Source organism: Aythya marila (assembly GCF_965140915.1).
Source record: "Aythya marila genome assembly, chromosome: 7".
Taxonomy (NCBI): Eukaryota; Metazoa; Chordata; class Aves; order Anseriformes; family Anatidae; genus Aythya; species Aythya marila.
The window spans coordinates 29,612,808-29,636,221 of NC_139048.1; the positions used below are offsets into that span (position 1 = coordinate 29,612,808).

Genomic DNA, 23,414 nt, shown 5'->3' on the forward strand with positions numbered 1-23,414 from the left:
TCAAAGCATTTGAAGCATAATCAGGCCATCCTTGTAGTCTGCAACCCAGGCAGACTACAGCCTGGTGATACTTGTAGGCTCTTTTGTCTTTTTGGAAGCTGTATTATTAATCTGTTGTTTTCCCCCAACTTCAATCATGTGAGGTATCCAGCACGCTGTATTCCCATGTTGAATTAGACCCTACTAAATAGCTTTCTTATCAGAGACTCTTATGGCCTCATTTTGCACATTATTTTAGCAATGGACATGGCTGTTCTAAACTAGTCTGTGGCTTTGCAGTTTTATTATTCCACAGATCATATGGTTATCAGGATTCTTACACAAGATGCTTTCTTTCAGTTCATTTAATTGTTTTTCTGTGTTCACATGGATCTGTGTTTGCAGGATGCCTTAAAACAAGAAGTTTTTTTTCTGTCCTTTGCTTCTTCCCCCTTCCTCTGCTGTCCCCATTTCCATTGAAGAGTTGAAAGACTGTTAACAGCTGTTTTGACAGGAGATTTGCATGTACTTCTTAGGAAGCTAATATGTTGTAGCTGATGTATTTTGCTCCATGGTGATAGATATGTAGAAAAGGATGGGTAGAGTATTGGGTTTTAAAACGTTGAAGGATTTTACAGTCCCTACTGAGGATGTCTGCTCTGTTACCAAAGTCCTCTGTGGCTGTCCTAGTTCAAATCGTGTGTGCATCCAAGCTACATTAAATTTTTGCTAGGCAAATCTAAATATCATCTTCTTTAGAGCACTCTCCTGCCTTGAGGCTACTCCCTGCCATTTTCTGGGTTGTGGAGCTCTTCATTTCAGCTGTCTCCTGACACCGATGAATTGTTAAATTCCCCAAGCTTTACTAATAGTTTCTTGGAATGCTCATGTAAATATAGCCCTGGGAGCACCCTTACCTGTACAGCACGTCATGAAGGGTGAGTGGCAGCAGAGGTGAGAAACACGCTTTGCACAAACGCTGTTTTTAGTGTTCGGATATGCTAACTCTGCTTGCAGAGTTGCTTTAGGTGTTTGGTAGAAGCTGTCAGCAACCCAAATTAGGCCAATGCCCTCCTCAGCCCAATGCAGCTACTTGCCTGCCCCCTGCCAAAGATTTGGATGGTCTGCATCTGCCAGCACAACCGCCCTTTCATTGTGCTGGTTTGTCCGACTCTGTCTGCTCCAAAAATAATAATCCTGCATGAGAAACATTTAAATGAAGCCAGCAGCAGATGTGAAATGGAGTACTGTAGACAAGGCAGAGGTAGGATAACAGGTCTGGGCATAGCAGGAACAGGGAAAGCATGTGTCTCAGCTGAAATCAATTACAACACCTAGCCTGCTCTTCCGCTTCATATATTTGTCTTCTGTGTTTCAGTCTTCTGTGAAGTTTCTGTGGGCAGGCAGCTGAAAAACAAGAATGTAGAGACACTGACTCTGATTTTTGCATTGCTGTACAGTTTTTGCTGATTCTCTTCCTGTCTTCAGACAGTTTATCTGGCAAACCTACTGCTAAATGGATGATCTAATTCCCAGTGAATTCTGTGATCTTAAATATTACCCTGCATCACAGAAATTATTTGAAAAGTGGTGTGTATTCTTCAAGCTGTCGGTTGTCTTTCAGCATCCTCTCGGTGTTCTTTCATCTGTTGCTCGTTCTGAAGCTGAGATGAACTTACCTGTCAGCAGTTACAAGGCCGTCTCTTCTTGTCTCCTGCTCCTTAATCACAGCTGTACCTCGCAGTTTAAATGTTGTTTACAGAGGAGATATGGCAAGTAGCTGTGTTGTAGCTGCTCCTTCTCTAAACGTTTTTTTTCATACTCCAGTAATATTCAGCACAAGGTTGTGTTTGTGCTCTGTAAGGATGTCAGCTTGCTTTTGGTTTGCAAAGCCAACACGTGGTCTCTCTTTGTCACTGCTAAGGACTAATTAATGCCATGGGCAAGTCTATCAAAACTAAAGGACATCTCTGTCCATAAGTCACTGCTAGCTTTGAAGTATCAGTTAGGTTTGGGGTTTGCTGGCAAGGTGGTAACAGCCTCGAGCCACATATGGGTTCTTCTAAGTGATCTGTTTTTAGAGCAATAGTCGTGATAGTTTAAGATACTTGATCACAAATATCATAACCACAAAATTGCAACTTGTGTACAAAAATACACCAATTTTTGCCAGATTTCATCAAAGAATTCTGTTGAGATACAGGTTGTGTAATGAATAGACAGCACCCTCATTGGATTTTAATGTTACCTGATATGCTATGAATGCCATGCTAAAATTATGAAATGCAGGAGCATACCACAAGGATAAAGAGCTTAACACTTTTGTGACTGTTACTTGGCCACATTCTGTAGGATTCAGACTTACAGACTGCATCAGGCCGTGCTTTAGCTCCTGTTTGCTGAGCTGAAGCAGCTGGTATGCAAGGGAGCTCATTCTGTGTGGAGGGGAAAGTACATTGGGTACTTGGCTTCATGGCTTGAATTCATCACTGCTCGCACACACAACCGCCTAGCAGAAAGGTGAGGGGGTAACAACAGATAAGATGTTTGCATTTCTTCACTGTCAAGAAGTGGCTTAGTTAGGAGGCTTTAGTTGGAGCCTTGAATGCAGCCTTGATACTTGCAGTCTTTAAATACATACAGCTCACTTTAAATCAGCATAGCTTGTGCATGGTGTATCGGTCTGGCATGTGGCATTCTTGTCCTAAAGCAACATTTGATGAGAAGTACCTCGTCCTCCCTCCCAGCACAGTGTGAAGTGCCACTTCTGGTCTGGCCAGAACTGTAAGGAGGGCTTAAGGTAAGGCAAGGGAAGGCAGCTGCTTTTTGGCAATTTCTGGCATAACAACATTCATCTTCATCTGTGTTTGATCAAAGATGGAAGGCACAGTAACCCTGTGTGTGCCCTGCTCGTGCTTTGCTTCTTGCTGTTCAGAGATGGGATTCTGGGGGCGGAGGGTTTAATTTAGCTGTTCATAAGGAGGGTGTGCAAGACAGCATACACTGAAACAAGAGACACTGATGTTAGCTGGAGTGCTTTCTGGTGGCTGTTGAATTGTTACAAACCCAAGAAGTAGCCAGAAAATCTCTTTTCACAGGCTTCTTCTCTTATGGAGTTCTGTGTCATCTGCTTTCCTTATCTTGATGGAGTGACTGGGAGGGAGAGGTGAGGCCAACTTCCTGCAAATTTCTCTCCCACTGTAGGGAACAACCAAGTGCAGAAGAACTGCTGGATTCTCAGTCATCTTTTTGAGTCTGCAGTGGCAGCAGGGAGGCACAGAGGCTGCGATGAAAATGGGAGTCGAGTTGTGAAGCTTGCACAGAAAGAGTACAGAGTAATTCAGGATACGGGAGAGTCTTGAGGAGGAGTGCAGAGCTTGGCAAACTATCTCATTGCTCCTTCCCTGTCCTTTACCCTTGCTTGAGCTGCTTGGACCCCAATGAAAAGGGCGCACTGGAAGCAGTCAGTATGGCTAGCCACTGAAAGCCATGCATCTGCCAAATAGGAATCTTGGTCCTGTCTCTCACAGTGATGTCCCCAAGTATTTTAGTTTTGTGTTTTCGAAGTCCCGCCATGCATCTCAACTCTGTTACATTCATTTGTAGATAAATTGTTTCATGTCTTCCACGTTTTTGGCTGTTGAGCTGTTCAGGAGTACATCCAGTGTCAGTAGCCGGCAGTCCCTGTACATTGTGAATGTGGGATGGAGAAGGGAAGGGAGCATCCAACAGCCAGATTGAGGGAGAGGAGGTAAGAGCTGGTGAGACTCTCCTGAGGGGTAGCCTTAGGCCAGGCAGTGCCTTTTCCAAGGCCTCATTCCCATAATTTTAATTTTACAAGGGAGGACTTGTGGAAACCTGAAATTCAAGACCAGGATGTGGAGTCCCAAGAGCAAGTTCCTGGACCTGTTGATGTAATCTCTCATTCTTTCCTAAAGTGAGGCATTTGATGCTCACTTATGAGTGAAAGTCTTGTTATCACTGCAACCAGATCAATCCTGTCTATTCCAAACACTGTCACAAACAGTGCAGCAGGAGTGCCAGACAGACTGGCCTAAGAAAGAGCTTTATTTTCACTCCACAGCCTTGCAAGGTATATGAGAAGCCTAAGAATTTTTTTCTTAAGTGAACTTGCATCAACACTCATGCAGATTGTTGTCTGCATCCTGCTACTGCTTGCTTGTGCAAGGTTCATTGTTGCTGCACAAGTCACACTACAGCTGAAGTTCTTCCTCTAGCCACTGCTTGTTGGAGAAATGTCCACTTAAGTTGTGTTTTTTTTTTTTTTTTTAACGTTTCTGTGCTGATTGCTGAGTTTTAGCAGGAAAATATTTCTATTCGGCCAGTGGTGATTTGGGGTTGACTGAAAATAAGTGCTTCAAAGCAGATCTGTACTGACACTTTGTGTTGGGAGGAATTTGCAGTTTCAGGTACTGAACCCTGGGGAAAAAAAAAATACTTCCTGGCAGGAATTTTGGGATACAGCCCTGCCCCTTGGCAAGCTGTGCCTAACATGGCACAAAATATAGTGGGTGTGCTGCTCCCACGTGAAGAGAGGAAGCAAGCATGTGTCCAGCCTAGAGGAGGTGAAGAATCTGGTATACGGTGAGAGGTTAGTGACGCTGCAAAGTAGCTAAGGGTAACTAAAAACAAACAAACAACAAGAACAACAACACAAAAAAACAAGAGGTTTTTCCTGTGCGCATCAATACAGGTCATTTTGCTGATACTATATCAGGAAATAATAAATACAAGGAGGGAGGAAGGCTTTAATTTTATTCTTATTTAATTTGGAGAGCTGCACAACAGCCAGAAAGGCAAAGAAGGTAATGAATGTTCTTGAGAACAAAACAACAAGCTACTGCTAAATATATATACATTTTAAATATATTTTATAAATGTATTTGTATATCCATGATTCCCTGCGTCCTCAATGCCAGCTGCTCTACCATCTCAAAAAAAAAAAAAAAAAAAAGGAAAGTGTGGCAAAGGATGATGAAGGTAATCAAAGGCACACAGCAGCTTTTGTATAAGAGGAGCTGTATAAACTTTGGCTCTACATCTTGGAGAAGAAATGGTTGTGAGTGGAGGAAGTGAGAAGAGGAATGTTATGAAAAGCATGAGTAGAGCATGACTCTGCTCAGGCCCTCACCATTCAAAAAAAAAGCAGCCTCAAATAAAATGAGGAAGCAACAAGCTTATAACAAGGGAAAGTTTTTTTTCTTTGAGTAATGCTTTGTTTTCAGTGGTGTGCAGTTAAGTGTGGGTATTCCCTGCTGCAGGTGCTGGAAGAGCAGAGGTTGAAAGGAGATAGGATAAAATCTAGCTGTGTCTATTAAAGATGGCATCTCCTGGCTCAGAGAGAGAGGCTACTGAAGCAATGTTTTAGAGGAAGGTAGTGTCTTCTTTGCTAAACTCGCTACAGAAGCATGAAATTTAATTTTATATGTATGTAATTAACTATGTTTTCAAATGCCGTGTCATATCTATTTGTGCTAACACTGGGGCTGCAAGTTGGAGGAGCAGATTAGATGTGGGAACTCTTGGCTTCTTCATGATTTGAATTTCTTGGAAGCTAATGAGAAACAGGCATGTAGAGGCAAATGATTCAGGTGATCAGAAGTTGGCATTTAGCTTCAGGTTATAGCTGAAGGGATTGCACTGCTGAAGTCACCTGGGCAGTGAGGAGGGGAAAGGTTTCCTGCACAGCACACTGCTTGGAACTACTGGGTATGTTTTACTCAGCTACTGTGTAAAACCACCAAATTTCTCAGATTCTGGGGCTTGGCAGTGTGTGGGTGTTGGAGGCTCTAGTAGAAGGAGAATAGAGATGGAAGAAAGTCCTTCGGAGGGGATTTGATGTGCTAGAAAGAAATTAGCAGCTATAAACTGTGAACCACTTACCATTTTGTGTAGAGAGGAAAGACTGAGGAGGAGATGTTTAAAAATTTATGCTGGACTGGCTGGGGTGAAAACCCAAGTGCGGGTAAGGATGGAGCTTACAGGCACACAAACAGCAGCTTTGCAGCGACATAGAGCTGAATAGCGATGCCCTGAAGCTGGAGAAGGCAGTGGCAGCATGCTGGATGAGTCTCAGTTCACAACAGGCTTCATCCTAAGGCATGGATTCAGTGACCTGCTTGGCAACCTCACGAGCAGATATGTAGTGATTTATCCCTCGTCTGATCCCTTCTCTGTCTCTGGTGCTCTCTGATTGCTCTTGTCTATTGCAATGAAGGGGCCTCAGCTGTCTTTTCGAGTGAGGTACAAAGCTGTTGACCTGCTTCGCTTCCTGTAAAAAGCAAGTGGTAGTTCTTAAGACAGTAAGAACAGGATTTCTGAATGTGCTTGGACTGAATTTGCTATGAGGAACTGAAAAAGTGTAAAAGGTGAGTGACAGGAAAGCGTGTATTTATTGCACAGTGACAGTAGATCCATAGCTTAATTTATAAATATTATTTATATATATAGCTATAAGCAGTTAGGAAATCGGATTTAAAAGCCTAAACTTTGCTATAATCTAAAGATCTTTCTACTTTTTTTTTTTTTTTTCTATCCCATCTGCTGAGTTCTTCACTCAGGGCTGAGACGTCACATGGCAGCAAGAGAGCCATGAGAAGTGACGCATCTTGGTATCCCATGGTAACTCTCTCTTCCTTCATTTTTAGCTCGTTTGCTTTGCTACCGAACAGAATAACCTGACTGTGGGATAAGATTTGCTTTGCTCAAAAAAGGTGAGGGTTAAGATGTGATGTTTTTACTTACCAAAATGATTTGCCTGTGGTAATCCCAACTGGCCTTTACAAAATAAAACAAACCCAGAAAACCCAGAAAACTAGGTGCTCACCAGCCTAATTTCTCAACCTGCACGAAGCTTTGGGGGGGGCTTTTGCTGTGCGTTTGCCATTCAGGATGTTGAAGCTTGTGTGAGAAACTTGCAAACCACAAGTATATCTCCTACAAGCATCTGTTGGGCTCAGAGGTAAAACATGCAGCAAAGCTATATTTGCAGTTTGAGTCTTACAGTTAGCAGGTTTTGCTGCTGGAAACTTGTTAGGTGATTTTTTTTCTTTTAAACTCCATCATCTTTTTAGCTGTTTTATATAGTTACTGACTTGATCTTTAATTAGCAACATTTAACATATCTTAGAAGAAAAGCTCTTGGTTTTGCATTCGGATGTGTTGATATTATTTAGGATTCTGCTTTTGTTTTTTAAAATGTATTGCTTACACCCGTTTTCTGTTCTACACCTAAATATTTACTGCTACCTATATTGTATCCAAAGAGCAGCAGTACCATCTGTCAGCCAATGCTGCAAAAGCAGTAGCTCCTCGCCTAATTGAAAAGTGTCTGGTGTTTGAAGTGCATGGGAGACTTTGAACCCATTGTGTGTCCTGCTTCCGAGCTCTGCTGGACTCTTTGTAACTGCTTCCTTAGTACAAGCCCCTCTAAAACCTAATAAACCTGGCCGAACTTTTCCCTGTAAAATCAAATTTTTTTGCTTTGGGGGATGGAATAGTTGTCAGAGCAAAGAATTAAGCAGGGCTCTGACAAAAGGGCTCTTGCTGCTAGGTGGCTTGCACAGACTGGAGGAGCTGTGGCAGAGCTTTGCTGCCTGGCAGGGATGTGTTTGCTGTGGCTGCAGTTAGGAGCAGGTTGATGTCGTTTCGGTTCCTGTGGCAGAGAGGCAAAGCAGAAGTTCTGGGAGCAAAGGCACCACCAGCGCATAGCAATGACTCATTTTGGGGCTCCTTTTCTTTGCTGCACTTGACAGGGCGAGTACAGCCAGGACAGTTCTGTGCAAGGAGGCTTGGAGAAGTAGCTTTGACCAAGTTTCGGCTTCCTGGATGTGGCGGGTGGTTGAACTGCGTGATGCTTGCTCTCAGCAGGCTGCTGAGCTGTCCTCTGGCACACAACATACATAGAGGCACACGCACAGCTGGAAGCATTACACAGCCCCTCTGGTCTGCATGGGCTCTTTGTAGCGGTGCCAGTGCAGGGGAGGGAGGCTCAGCCCAGGTATTTGGTGCTGGGTCGCATGCGCTGGCTTTGCAGCTCCGTGCGGCCTTGCGCTCGCTGGAGCTGGGCACTCGTAGCAGGAGTGCAATGTGCTTCCTTCCGAACGACGGGCGGCTTGTGGCACCCAAAAACAGCAGGGAAAGAATCACTCCTCTAACTGCAGGAGAAAAGCAAGTCTGTTTACAGCAGGAATCAGAGAGAGTTTATTAAATTGCACTTGACTTTTTCCCCTGCATTTTCTGCATAGAATATTAGAATATGATGATTGAACCATGAATTGCTTAGGCAGCCGAAGTGCTTGGCCTTTCTTTTAGCTGTTAATTGAAGTAGCTCTGACTTAGTGTAAAAAAAAAAAAAAAAAAAAAAAAAGGCAAAAGAAAAAAAACTATACCTTTCCAAGGGTGAAAGCATGTGCTTCTTATTTTGAGAGCAGATTTCTGCAAGTCTGTGAGCATGTTTACCAAGCTGACTCTTACATCTGCAAAAACATCTAGCAAAACAAAAGCATCTCATACATCTGCTTTTTTTTTGTTGTTGTTCCGTCACTTGGATTATAGCATTGAATTGCCAATACTCATTGGAAATTGAGAGAGCTCAGGAGTCCTTCCCAGACTGGCCTGTCCTTCCTGGCAGCAGGGGAGAAGGAAATGAACTAAAGAAAAAGAACTGAGTTTCCAGTGCAATGAAGTAATAAAGAGCAGTATAGCACAAGTATGATGTGGAAAGTGATGTAATGTGAATAATATTAAGAGTATGCAACCATTGACTGTGCTGGAAACAAAAGTAAGTGTCAGGAGAAAGACAGGGAGTTTAAAGTCCATGGCTAAAGATTTCTAACACAAACAATAGGAAGTTTGCTTCTCAGGACAGAAAATCATATGTATGTTCAAAGGCAAGAGGAATAACATCCTTTGAAGATGAGCAGTTTGTGTGGATATGGGTTCAGTGTCTGAGGACTGCTACCTTGTAATCAGAAGTTTATAATTTAAATGTTTAAGTAAATGTAGAATATTTAATAGGTAGAGAAGGTATCTTCATCTAGATAAGATTAAAAACTGTATCAGCTACCTTGCAGTCCAGTTTGTCATTCTTTTTCCCACCAAAAGCCTGTGCTTTCACCTCCAGTATTTCCTGCTGCTCACATATATCAGCCAGGCTTTGGAAGCTGCCTGCAGTGATTGCTTGTACCTGCTGAACTGCTGATGCTTGGTCTGTCTTGAAATGGTTAACAATATGCTGTTTACTCACTATCATCTGATGCAAAATACTACTATGCCACTGTTTGAGGAATGCAGCACTGAAATTAGCTTCCCACTTGAGGAAACTGGAGATTGCAGCTGCAGTTTGAGAAGTTGGAGCTGGAGGAAGGAGGACTGTGTGGTGTATAGCAAAGAGAATTGATATGGGGATCTTACATTTATGTGGGGAGCTGCATCTGAAATGGTGTGAGCAGGCTGCAATGTTTGTTGTTTTTTTTTCCAACAAACGTCTGTAACTTTTATCTGGTATTGTCTCATGGCCTAGGCTCCTTTAAATATTTTATTATTGCATTTCGTTGGTACTGCTGAGGTTTTGAGTTACTGTGTGGGAAAGTGCTGTTACACTGATGATATACTTAAATTTTTGCTGTGCTGTGAAGGTCCTTGTGGTAGCTTTTGCATTTTTATTTTTAGAGCTATGGTTATGTCGGTTTATGGCTTAAAAGAAACAAGCAGGGGTGAGGAGGAACCCTCCAAACAAGCCAAACTGTCAGCAGCAGCAAAGCTACAGTGCTTTGGCATAGTGGGAGGGCAAGACCTTGTAGCAGCACAGATAGGAAATGGCTAAGGAAATGAGGTCCCTAGCTGCTCTGCTTGGGCTGTGCTAATGTCCTCTCACCACGGAGAATTGCTGTGGTCTCCTCCCTCGCTTAGAAAATAGCATAACAGAGGGAAACCCTGGAGCAGAGGGGTCAGCTCTGGAGATGGCCAGGGAGGGAATGGTGCAGAACATCTGGGTCGGAAGGGCAGAGGCCTGCCCTGCACCTTGGGAGTAGTGAGATGACGAGAGAACTCTGTGGGACCCAGACAGGCAGAGAAGATTCCCCCTGGGATCATCGCCCTTTTGGGCTGTAGGTCAGGGGGAAGATGAGCCCCTGCACAGACATCACCTGCTGTTGCTTTGTCTCCATGCATATTCTGCAGATTTGTAACAGGGGAATTCAGCTTTTATATTGCAAGGAATGCCTGTTTGTGTAGCAGGTAGAACAAAACAAGGAGCAGCTATTGTAATAAGGTGAGTATCTGGCTCCTGTGAAGGGTTGACTACAGAAAGTACAGAGAGGTGTATTATCCGTCTTATGGGACTCCATCAGAATTGCTGGGGAAAGCCTTTTGGCAACAGCACAGTGCTGTCTGCAAGTGAGGCTTAGCCTTGCAGGCAGCTGGGTCACTGAGGGACAGGCCGGTTCTTCATCGGTGGTGGTTTTTTGTTTTACCATTGGCCTCAAAACACACCGTCACGTGTCTGAGTTGCACCTAGGGAATTACCTCTGTAGGAATTAAAATTAAGAACAAATCAGTTGTCCAGTAGATCTGCAGCTTTCTTTTCTTTGTGCTTCCAGCCAGAGATCCTGAACTTATTCTAGTCCACGAGAAGACTTCTTATACTGCTGTGATCAACATCTGCAGGTAATAACAGCTGCATGAAGAGGTGTAGCACTGGGAGGAATGTCCACAGGTAATGCCAGTGGTGCAGAAGGTCTGTCCTTGAGCTGATACCACTTAAGTTGGCTGGTCTGGTCTGCACAAGGGAGGACTTGAGCTGTTCCCTCTAACATTTTTATGGTCTGTCGCTGGAAACTGCGGAGCTGGGCAGGAAACTTGCTGAACCTTGACAGCGTAGCTGGCTTTGATGCGTGAAGATGAAAGGAGAAGGCTTGAGGAGAAGCTCAAAAGCATCCCAAAGGATGCTTCTGGAGAGTTTGGGTGGATGAAATGGCTCTGCAGGGACTGACAGAGCCCGTATGAGCCCAGATATAATTATTCGAAAAAGCCTATGGCAGAGTTGTACTGGAGTGGGGAACTCTACTGTATTTTGACATGGAAAGTCAAGGAAATGGGGTTTTTGTTCCCCACTATGTGTTATAATAGTGGTGGAGGATTTCTGTTGGAATCTCTTATTTCCTGTGGGAATCTGTGTCTCCTTCCTTTCTGCTGGGCTTGATTTCCTGCACAGTCTGGTCAACACTGTGGTGTAATTTACTGCTTCCAGTAACAAGAAGTTAAACAGTGATTTAAAATAAAAATAAAAGTCCCTGTAGCTCTGAATGACTTTCTGAAATAGTACAAGCAGGAGAGAATCCGTATGTGGATTATTTGGTCTCTGGGGTTTTAGACTTTATTTATTGGTCCTAAAAATGTCCAGAGGCTAAAATTAGAATGGCAGTCTGTAATAAACCTTTACCAGTGAACCTTGGCGGTCATCTGTCATTTAGCACTGAGAGCCCTGGAAGGCCGTGGACCATTTTTGGATGCTGAAGTGAAACTGTGAGCACAGCTGCTCAGCCTAGCATCAGGGAGTGAAAGAGATCTTGTTAACTTTTTGCTCTCTTTCCCTCCCCCCCCCCCCCCCCCCCCCACAACCTGTTTGTTTGAGATGCATAATGCCTGCAGAAACTCGAGGTTTTTTACTTAGTAGGGTAGCAAGTAGATTCTTCAGCTGCGTTAACAAATAGTCGTGCTTTTAGCAGCAAGAGACACTAAGCAGTGCAGTGACTTACAGAGGGTTTTGGTGAATATCTTGGTATTGCAAGCAATTCATAAATAATGTAAGTCTCTTCTGCTGAAGTCATCTTGAGCTTATAAAATCATTGATTGTGGATAGTCCTGTAGCCTTTCTTACCCAAGAGAAAGAGCTACCATGTCAGTCTTAGTCATGCCATTCTGTCGCAAGCTGTACTGAAGAAAGTAATGTGGTTATTTTTGTCATTAGGGTGAGATTCCTGTTGTGTGAGCCTGTAATGAAAAAGCTGCTGTTTCTGACCTTGATCCACTGAGAAAATACATGTAGGGGACAGGCTGCAGCTGCCTCGGCTGGAGCCCGGTTGTCAGAGATACCTGCTGCTTTGGGACAGGAGAGAGTCTCTCTTGTCTGATACGTATTTTTCCCTTGAGCTTTCTGATAACATATACCTGTATGTGTGTGTCTGTATGCATCTGGTCTTGCTTTTTTCTGTAGTACTTATGATACCCCGTGACTTAACCAAAATGCTGGTTATTCTGCTAGCAGCAACAGCACAAGCTGTCCTGAGTGGATCCAGCAAAACAATGACAGTGTCCCTGTGTGTTTTGTGGAGCAGTGGCTGTGTCTGAACATCTACTGGCATCTCATGGCTCAGATGCCCCTCTCACAGTGGAGCTGCTCTATTACTGGGGAAGGGCATTGGTTTTACAAGCAGGTTAGTGTGTATAAAACCACAAAACCTTTCTGGTCTGACACAAGTGTCTGCTTTAATCATTAAGTAGAGCTGAAAACCACTGCACAGGACTCCTAAGAAATAATATTAGCTACTGTTTACCTAGAGAGTGTCAAAAAGGTGAAACACGAATGCAGAGGCTCAGTGTTAACCAGCCTGCAGGCAGTAAAGTATGCTGCTGTTTGAAAGCAGCTCATGGCAGTATTACATATAAATAGTAGTTCCTCTCTGACACTTCTTCCCCTTGCCTGAACCTAAATTGGGCAGCTTCCTAGTGGTGGCGACTGCTAATGGTGACATTCAGCAGCGCATTAATTGACCAAGAGTACCTGAGAGCAGTTTGGTTGTGGAGGACAACCTGTGTTCAGATCTTTGCAGTAGAGCTGGAGCCAGTCAGGAGGTACAGGTAAGAGGCATCCAGCAGGCTGGTGCCTGAAGCTGCTCCCCTCGTCTCAAGGGTGCTATCAGGCCAGCTTCATGAGAACCCAACCCCCCGATTTAAACACCAGTGACAATGCACGTTATAGAGTCTTCATTGGTGATGCTCTTAGGGCAGTGAGGAGATGAGTTGGGCTGTAATTAATACCTTCTCTTTCTTCTTGAAAGTCTGGAGAGAATTCTGTAGTTGTCTTTGTGTTCAGTTGGTTCTGCTTTATTGGTTTTAATTCAGTATGAAATGGTGGCTTATACTGCCCAAGAGAAAAGTACCATGTAAATGGGGTTTCTTGTGTGCAGGGAGAGTGCTGCAATTGTAAAGAAACCAACTCCTTGGCCTCAGTAGGATGAATTGCTTTGATGTTTCAATATGCTGGTCTCATTTTCATGTTTACAGCTGTGGGATTTCTGAACACAGAACTTTGTGGTGAGCTGAGAATCTGAGCCCTTGTTAACACCTAGAAATCAGTGTAATGAATTTATATAGGTTCAGGGCTGTCTCTGTGTTCATCTGATGCATTATATTAAAATCTAGCTTGGCAGATACAAATGCATAGTCTCTAAAAAAACATTCCCTAGCTCCATTGTGAAATGTGGTATTGCTCACTGATAAACCCTACCACAAAATTTACCTTTCATCTGGTTTCAGAGCCAGCCTCAGCTCGGAGCAGGGGTTGGACTTGCCAGCACCCCTTCTACCCCCTTCCCAAGCCCCTTACAGCCTGGGCCTCTGTACATTTCAGGTTTGAAAATGTGGCAAGAAACCTGGACTGCGAATGGCCTTTAAATACCTGTGAACAAACATATACAGCCAGTGTAAAAATGTTGCTAAGGTTTGTTTTGTTTTGTTTTTCTGCTGGGAGGGAAAGACCAGAAGTGTCCTGGCTGCAAATATGCCAGCTGTCCTGGTAGAGCTCATTGCTCTCTCCTGCTCAGCCCCCAGCCTACTCTCTATTCGCAAAGAGAGGAAAAGGAGGAGGAGGTGTGCTAAACTGAGAACCAGTAAAGACAAACGCGCTAATGTTTGGGTAGTAACATGTTTTATCTTGAGCTTTTGTATAAAATTCTGAATTCCATGTTTCTGAGCTTCCCTTTAGGGTGAAATCTTAGTGGATAGGATCAGCTTTGTACTCCTCACTGATCTTTCTTTGGCAGATCACTTCCAGTTGTGAAAACAGGGAATATTGGGGATTTAAAGAAATTACATTTTTAATTTAACATTTGGCTTTAAAAACAAAATATTTAGCACTTCTGTTATGTTATACCAGCAGGAAGTAAATGTCTGTCAAGTCAATGAAGGTTTTAGCTAGTCAATCTAGAGGGTATCCGTGTCTGATTCTTCTTGCTTCCTCATGAAAGAAACGAATCATCTTTCATCTTGTAGAGGCAATGCAGAGCACTTGTAAGGTTGAGGGGTTTTTAAACCATGGGTGAGGAAGGGCATTCACCAAAAGGTGACGTTCAAAAAGAACAGAACCACAAAAAACCCACAGCCAACAATCCAAACCAAACACTACTACCACCCCAAAAACCAAACAAATGATAAACAACAAAGCCAGGCAAAGCTTGAGGGAGATGGAGGCTCTAAGAGAGAAAAGATGTGTTGAGAAAGCAGAGTTTGAGCCAAACAGTTCTAAAGGTGAGCCACTGCGAAAGCTGAATTTCAACCTCAAGGATGCAATGCAGCTTGTTTGTTTTCTCCTGTCTCTCCCTGAGTCTTCTGCAGGCTGAACAGTCCCAGCTTTCTCAGCCTCCCCCCATAGCAGAGAGAGCCCAGTCCTTTAGTCATCGTTACAGCCACTTGCTGGGCATGCTCTGGTAATTCTGTGCAGTCCATCGACCCCAGCATGTACTGGTGCATGGAGTTACCCTTCCCCAGGTGAAAGACATTTTCATTCATTTGAACTTCATTAGGTTCCTCCCTGTCCTTTGCTGCAGACTGTCAAGGTACATCCAAATAGCACTATCTGGTGTTTTGGCCACTCATCCCTGTTTTGTCATCTGCAAACTTGCTGGGGATAAAGTTTGCCCATCTTCCAGGTCATTGCTGAAGAGGTAAACAGTATTAGTTCTCGTGTCAATCTCGTGTCAATCCCTGGGTAGACCACTAGTGACTGGTATCCCCTGGGTACAAGTCCCACAAAGTACCCCCTAGGATACTTTGAAGCAGATTCCTGAAGATGCTGAAGTCTGTTCTCCTGAAAGCAAGCATGAGGTCCCACAGAGCACCTCTCCTTGTTGGCTCCCTGATCTACCTGTGTTAGGAATTTGTCACCAGTGCACACAGAAACCTCCTCAATTGCTTGTGCTCTGCTGTGTTGTTCCTCCAGTAGATACTGTGGTGGTGGAAGTCCCCTCAAGAGCTTGTCTTTCTCTTCCTAAACAACCTCTATGCATCCAGATGTTCATCCAGTCATGGTAACTACCCCACCATGTCTCCATGGTCTCAGAAATTGGATTTATGGAAGTGCTGGCTGACCTCCCCATGCTGTATGCAGTAGTGTTTGGGTGCTTCAGAGCAGTACCCAGGTGTGCTGAGCTTCCAGGAACAGTGTGAGAGCTCTCCCTGTAATGCCCTGCAGATGCTTCCTTATCTGCTCACACACCTTCAGGTGTCTCAGGTGAGGTTGGCTTTCCTGAAGTTTGATTTGGACATGCGAAAATGTTTGTAAACTACCAAGGTGGCAGTTTGTCCCAAGCAGCAATAGCACGTCTTCGTGCAACAGTCAGGAATATGACATGATTGGATAGATGCAATATTTATCTTGGAGCATTCAGCCTGGCTTGTGTTTAAGTCAGCACCGTGCATGTAGCTGTAGAAAAATAAGGACTTTCTGTCTTGTATTCTCCCCTCCTTACGTCCTTGCTAACATAACTGAACATCTACATGAGGGCTATATTTCTTCTCCTCTGGTGGGTATGTGCACGTGCACACGTTTATATATGCGCCCTGTGATGTTGCAGTGTTTTCTTTGGAAGAAATCTCTGCATCTGAGCCAAACCAAAACCAAACATGCAAGACAGTGTTCCTTTTTCTGCTCTTAACAAGAATGCAGCACCCGACAAGTGGCAAATTATCACCACCTTGGAAGGACAGTAAGCTTGTGAAGGTAAAGGGCCTTTTGCAGGTTAGCTAATCTGGTAACAAATGCCCTACAGAACCCTTAACTTCAATCATGTGTGCTTCTGTTTTTTTTTTGTTTTTTTTTTTTTGTTTTTTTTTGGGGGGTAGGCTATCATTAAACACGATCACGCTGTTTTAGAAAGGATCTGTGATTCAAAGTTGATTAAAGCCTTTTGGCTTGGGGACGGGGATGCTTTGACAATCCAGCAGAATTTGCTCATATCACGATTGGATGTAGTCGTCATTGCTCAGGGATTGCCTGTCCTATCTCCCGTATATGTGAGGGCTGCAGCAGCAAACTAAACTTGCTGTAATTTGTATGGGGGGCAGGGAGGAGGTTTTTTGTTTTCCCCCTCCAAAAAACATTAGGGAAGTGATTTCATTACTGTAAAACTGAATTTTAACTCCTTGTTGGTATTCTAGGCACTGCAGAACTTCCCAGGACTGTTCCATTTTTATGAAAACTCTCTATAGACTGAATAGTCTCTACTTCCGCTCCTAAGGATAGTTTGCAAAATCCCACAGCTTGCTTTTGGTTTAGGTGTGTGTTTACTGGTGTTTTAAATGGCGTTTGCTACCTTTTGGTACTTGTGAGCTGTAGAAGACAGTAATAGGGTATGGGGTTGGGTATGTCTAAGCATTGCAGTTTTGTGGAAAAGCAGACCACACAGCAACTGTACTACTGCTACACAAATAAACAAGACAAGAAAGTAAGCCCACCTCTTCAGAAAGCTCAGATATGTACCTTTACCCTTCTGAATTAGATATTTTCAACTCATTATAGAATTGCTTTTTGTGAGCTGTAGTTGTAGGGGTGAAACCTTTGACTGGGATTTTTATGAAACACAGTGTTTAACTGTCAGTAGAAGGTCTGCGGAAATATTGTTTTGGATTAGGCCTCTCTAGTGTGGATGGGGAAAAAATAATCTCCTTTTACTCTAGGAAATCATAGCATGCAGCATTGAAGTAGTGTCATCCTTTGGGAGGAGTTATGAACTTTAAAAATAAATGGGCATTTCCTGTAAATTGAGTTTCCAAGAGCATGGGAAGGGTGGTGGGGTTCAGTTTATTTACATCTACCTCACCCAGTTGGGCAGGATCAGCTTGATCCAATTATCCAGTTTTTTGGATTTCACTGGGAAATACTTGAGAGACCGCAGGGTGTCAAGAAGAATGATTCTCCTTGTCTCCATTTTGATCACACAGGGACTTGCAGGATTAATAGTGAGTTCAGAATGGCATGATGGTTTGTTGTGTGGCATAGAAGAGATCTGGTAAATGTTTGAAAAATGTGAGTGTGGTCTTTCCATTCTAATTGGTGTTAAAAAAAAAAAAAAAAAAGGCACAAATGCCATCCAGAATGTACTTCGTGCATGCAAGGGGAAAGGTATGTTAGCATGGCTTGATTTAGCATTAGCTACTCTGTGCATATAGCGTAGTATATTTATGGGTTTTGTGTGTTTTTTTTAAGATTGATAAAATGATAGTAGTTTGTCAAGTAAGGCTGTATACAGGCTGTAGAGCTATTCTTGGCCATTATAGCTAACAGTACTAATAGAAAGCAAGATGAAACAAAATCTGCTACATGCGAATCAAACCTATGCACATTCATCATGCTCAAATACCTAGCTCCCTGAGATTTAGAAATCGATGCTGCACTTAAGCAGAACTCAAAGTAGCAAGCAGCAGTCAAGGCTATAAAAGCAAGATATAGCAGGCCAGTGTGCAAGAATAGGAACTGGGAACACCTTTATCTCACTCTGGCCATTGGCAGAGATGTAAGTACAGCTGGGTTTTGAGTTATGCCAGAAACAGCCTGTGTTGTGCCTATGGCAGCACTGCTGAATTTGCCCTTTCTGGGGAGGAGCATAAAGGGCCAGAAACACACCTCTCTAATAAGCTCTTTCAACCTTCTGTGATTAATGAATCAGGCTTGCTGAGCATTGTATTTTCGTCTTCATTCATCTGCATTCATCTGATCATCCCTTGAACCCAGGTAAGCTTTTGGCACTTGCAGCATGCTGGGGAGAAGCTGTGTGAAGAGGCCATGCATAGGGTGATGGCATCACACAGCTTGCCCATCTGTGAAGCTCTGCTAATGGCTGCTCCACAACACAGAATACTGGGTATATAACAGTGTGCCATGTTACAGCTCCTTATGGCTTCTGTTGTGTTATTCCCTTTGCCCTTGGGATGGAGGAAGTGGATAACTGAAGTCCTGCTTTGCAGTATTAATCCACCTCATTTTTATTAATAAGTCATTGGATAGACGGGTATGTCTGAGTCAGTGCAGTTTAACTTGTGAATGTTTAGTTTTGGTTATGCTGGAGGAAAAAAAAAAAAGAGCTGGAGGCATCTGGCTATGTCATCTTCAGAGTCTTTAAGTGGGGTGTGTGGCCTCCACATTCTGCTGCCTGGGCATGAGAGAGAAGATGCTTGCTGCATGAACAGCAGGTCCAGGTTGTATGTTTGGGAGAGTTTAATCACCCCAGTGACGTGCCTCAGAAATACATCGCAGGGCAAGGAGTTGGATTTCTCTCTGGTTTGTGTCCAGTGCGGCTCTTAATGGTATGCAAACAATACTCGGGATGTGAGACTGAGCTGGTTTATCATTGACAGGAAAAAAACCCTTTCCACACCCAGAAGCCCTGTCATTGACCTCTGGCACAAAATGCAGTCACCCATTAACTCTTGCCTTTTTTGTTTTGTTTTAAGATGCAAATTTCACTGGTACGGGAAAGTCCATTTGGGTTTTCTAGGTTAATAAGAAACTCCTCTGAATGGCAAGAGATAGCATCTGCAGAGTGTGAAGTTGGTATTTGTGGAAGGGTGAAGTTCTGCTGCTGAAGAACAGAAGAAATGGGAAGAAATGAAATATTCCTCTCTCACTTCTCTGCTCCTTCTTTGTGTGGAGATCAGCATTAGTACTGTTTCAAATCTCACTGCTACAAAAAAAAAAAAGGGATTGCTGGGCGGCAGGCTGACAATCTGGCGGTTCTGTGCATTAATGAAATGTGCTTTCAGTATGAACTCCTTTATTTTCTGAAAGGAAAATCATTTGCCTTGCAACGCTCTGCATAAGCCCAAGTATGGACACATTGTCTCTGTTTATGCATAATAAATTAGTGACTTGCTATATTCAGCCAGCCTTGCTTTAGATCAGTGAGGGTGTTTTTCTGAAAGGCTCGTTATTTCTCCCTTGGATGGCAGCAGCAGCTGACATTCATTGTTATATGCCATGTTTCAAAGCAGGCAAGCAGTATATACTTGCTCTGTCCAAGGCTTTAAAGAAGTCAGAGCACAGGTCTGACTACATCTGTCAGACTACAGGTGTACAAAAGCAGCACTGTTGTAGCAAGATGTAGGGTAAATAACAAAAGAATGAACTCTTTGTGGAAAGATCTGTCCGTGTCCTGTAATGGTATTTGGTGAAGAAATGCTCTTTTGGTTTAGGCACACAAAATTTGGCGTGCCTATAAGCATAGGCCCTTGGGTTGAAATTTTGGTTTTAGAAGAACTACAACCAACTTAATGTTCTTAGGTGATGACTTCCTTAGCCAAAGGATTTGGACACACCTGGATAATGATACTTCTGAGAAGAAAAGAGTACGTGGATAGGGAAAAGGAGTGGCACTCCATAGGCAGGGAACACTGCAGCTGGATGTGGGACAGAGCCACGTGTGGAAAACTGCCTGCCACGTGAAAAATGCTGGTTGCAGTGGGGAGTTTGAAAAGAGCAGCTTGTCCTGTGTCACTTTACTGAAAGCTTCACTCTCCTGGGTTGCAACACAACAGCGTTGGTATTGAACGCTTGCGTTGAGCCAGGTGCCTCTTCATGCACCTCTGATGTGAAGGCGAATGGCAGGAACACGGTGTGCCACCTTGGCTTGCTTGGATCGCCTTCCAAAGCGGCTCTGGGAGTTGCACTCCACCACACCGTTCCAGTGCCTAATGGCAGAGCCACCTCAGAAAATAAAGGTGTTTCACTGACAGTCTAACATGTGACCGTGGTGTTTCACATGGGATGAACATGTCCGCAAAGATACTTCCAGTTAGATGAGGCTTGAGCGAGATCCAGGCTGTTTGCACAGCTGGGACGATGTACTGGCTTCATCTGCAGTGAAAAGTCTCATCTCCTGGAGGACCTCCTCTGGTATCATGCAGATCCTGTTGGTGTTTCTGCAAACCTTTTTACAGCTGGCAGGCACAGGGAGCACACAGGGTGCTGGGGCACTTGTGATTTCCCAGAGCTGTCGCAATTCATTGGAGTCCCGTGACTGTGTGCAGGGCTGGGTGCAGGGGGTGAGCCGGGAGCTGCCTGGAACAGATCGGCCAGCTGCAGCATCAGGAGGTTGCAAAACTGGCATAGGGTCAAAGTACAATCACGTGTTAAAATACAAAAGCGTGACAGATTTCCTAATGGACTTCTGAAAGAGGAGCAGCAGGGGAGGCTTTCAGCTGAGTTTTCAGATGACTCTGGTTTGCTGGCAGGCTGTGTGTAATCGTCGTTTTTGCTAGTGATTTTAAAATAAACCTTTGCTCTTCCACACGTATTCAAGGAGGCTGAAATTGGCTCCTTTGGAGGAAAGATTTCTTGTTTGGGTATCATGGTTTGGCCTAAAAACAGGTAGTGGCTTTTTTTAAAAATAAATAAATAATAAAAACCCCTAAACAGAAATGTGTTTTCGTCCGGACGTTGGTCTGTGAGTCACACGAATGACACAGTGTTCCTCTCTGGAAACTCAGTTGCTGGAGCTGATGAGGGTTTCACAGAATTCCAGGAACACCCTTGGTGTCTGATACGCCTAAATACTTAACCCAGCATTTCTGGAAGTTAGTTTAAAAGGTTGACTTAATAGAATTTTAAGTATTTATTAATGCTTCTAGTGTATATCAGAACCCCATTAAGGTAAATTTAATGAGATTTCTTCGGTTTCAAAAGCAAATGTCCACCCAGCTGCTTTGCACACAGAAGATGTAATGGCTGTTAATGCCTTAATACAGAAGAAATAGTCTTGGGTTTTCCTCTATATCATATTTACTACTGAGTTTAGTGTGTTTTTTTTTTTTTGTCCACTACACTTTTTTTTTTGCTACAGACCTGTTTAAGATCACATTATATCAAACAGAAATACACACATCCACTGGTTGAAAACCCTCAGAAGGGTGGAAAACTGATGGCCAGAACAGATTGCTTCTAGAGATGAGGATTTGACCTTATTAATAAAACATGCTTCATTTCTGGGTCATAAAGCAAATGTGCTGAAAGATCATCCGTTAAAGCTGTTAAAAACTTACCCACATCCTCAACTCTGTATTTTCTTTACAAAGGCATTTCAGTGTAGGAAAAGTGGTTTAAAAAACAGCTCGGAGCTAGAAGAAGTAATAAGGTTGAGGACACAAGACTTGTTGCATTCACAGCAATTCTGGAGAGATCTGTGTTATGGATTGCACAGTGAGTTTACTATAAACTAGGTCACTTCATTTGAAGGTGAAAGTGTTGAAGTGGAGTAGTAAACACCAATTTTAAAGTGGTGTAGGTTGTTCAGCATATCGTGATACTAAATGCTGAATGAAGGAGGGGATTTAGTTCTCATAGCAAACAGTAATTCAGTGCAGTAGTTGGTACTTCATTTCAAATAAGCACCTAGTCACACAGTAGTTAAAAGCAAAAAGGTTTGTCTTGAAGTGAATGGGCTTTATGTTCCAAATCATTAAAACAGTGCATTCAACAATAACGTGAGGACTCACTTTTAAGTGTTTTGAAGCAAACAGAGCTGTTTGGTTGGTTGTTTTCTTTTAATGGTCGTATGGCATGTTTTTGCTGATATGTTGCATCAGTGACCAGAATCGGATTACTCAAGGGGGGAAAGAGTGCTTAAAAGGTTTTTGGGATACTTTCTCTGTGGAGTATGTGTGGTGAATGTAGGGATTTATATTGTTTAAGTGTAGTGATCTGAATGTGACCTTTAGTAGGTGTTGATCCTAGAAATAAGGGATCAGGCTTTGAACTCACACCAGCTTTTGCATTGTGCTGGTATCAGCCATCGGCAGCCAGCAAGAAATGTGCCATCATGCTGGGCCATGTAAAACGCTTCCTGAAAAGGCAAGAGTGTAGCTCCTTCATTAAAGCTCTGCTTTGGAAGGAGTGCTGTTTAGCAATTTAAGGGGAGAGGAATGCTTTGCTTTAAAAACTGTTGCCTGTTCTATGACTTACCTTCCTTCAGAGGTGTGAGAAGGTAAAGCTACTTCATTTTTTTCAGTTGCTTTTTTTAGGTTTTGTTTTTGTTTCTCTTCTTATCTCTGGGTTAGGCTACTCAGTCTTCCTTTCCTGTTTTTGCACAAAAGCATTGTTACAGCTCTGCTTTTTGTTCCCTTCAGCTCAGCTGGAGGTAGCTCCGTGATGATGAATGTCACACCTCTGTAAGCTTGCAGATTCCTTGTATTTCAAGTGGTGTGGTGGTCATCAGCATGCTCATCCCACATCAATATAATCTTACTCTGACTTTTTGCTTTTAAGACTTGGGCAGATATAACCTTTTGGGCCAAGGAAGGGCTTTCCTTGTCAAAGCTTCTGAAAGGATGCTCTCTAGCCAGTGCACGTACTAATTGTATTATGAAGAAACATCAGTGCTGAAACTTGGTAGTAATTATTTCTTTGAAGTGTCAGCAATCAACCTCAAATCAAGTGTTCTGTAACACATGTTGCGTGCTGATTAGAAAAGAAGCAAGTAGCCCCATACTCTGTGGCTGTCTATCTTCAGGCATTTTTATAGTGATCATTGTCCTCGTCTTGAAGCACAGTGTGGGAAGGTAGAGGTAAAGCAGAGCAACAGCCGCTTTAACTGAAAACATTACTCACAGATGTGTAGTCCTATAGAAGGAAAATGGTGTAACCACTTCAGGCTGTCCTCTGTTTTAGTCCTTTGCCTAAATATGTCCTGGCCAAAGTATATAGGAGAGGGGAAAAGAAAATTTTTTTTTTTTAAAAAAAAAACAACACCCCCCACCTCCCTTTGCAAGTACTTTGGAAAAGTTCATTAAGTGTATTTCTTTTTATTTGTTTAGGGCTGCACATGGTATTAAGCTGTATCTGCCTGGACACATACACTATTTAAATGTGTAAGGATTAAACATGTATAAAAGGTGTTCCCAAAGCTCACTTTTAATTACTTGCAATACTTGCCAAACTGTCCTCTCTTTTCCCTCTGGCCCAACCTCATTCATGGGAAAACAGGGCTGGCTTTGCTATGTGCCCTCAGGTCTCTGAACCTGTACAGCTGTGGGCTGCCAGGAAAATTAAACATGCACAGATAGGATCTACAGGAGTAATAAAGAGCATTTTTGTCAAATATGAGCGCATTTTTTGTCAGAAGTGATTTATTACGTTGGCCTCTGTC

At 43.2% G+C, this 23,414-nt stretch overlaps 1 protein-coding gene across 11 annotated transcripts in view; it reads left to right on the forward strand.

Annotated features, from left to right (window-relative positions):
- Positions 1 to 23,414, forward strand: part of SGMS1 (sphingomyelin synthase 1) — an 88,957-nt gene that overhangs the window by 26,688 nt on the left and 38,855 nt on the right. Inside the window, exons 1-2 of one of the 11 annotated variants that reach the window (XM_082764962.1) lie at positions 6,594 to 6,621; positions 10,602 to 10,668. The exons of 8 other annotated variants lie outside the window; for them this stretch is intronic. The gene's annotated coding sequence lies outside the window, so the exon portion shown is untranslated. Of the gene's footprint in view, positions 1 to 6,593; positions 6,622 to 10,601; positions 10,718 to 23,414 lie in introns of those variants that run through there. 2 more of the 11 variants (XM_082764955.1, XM_082764963.1) reach the window with 2 other exon arrangements.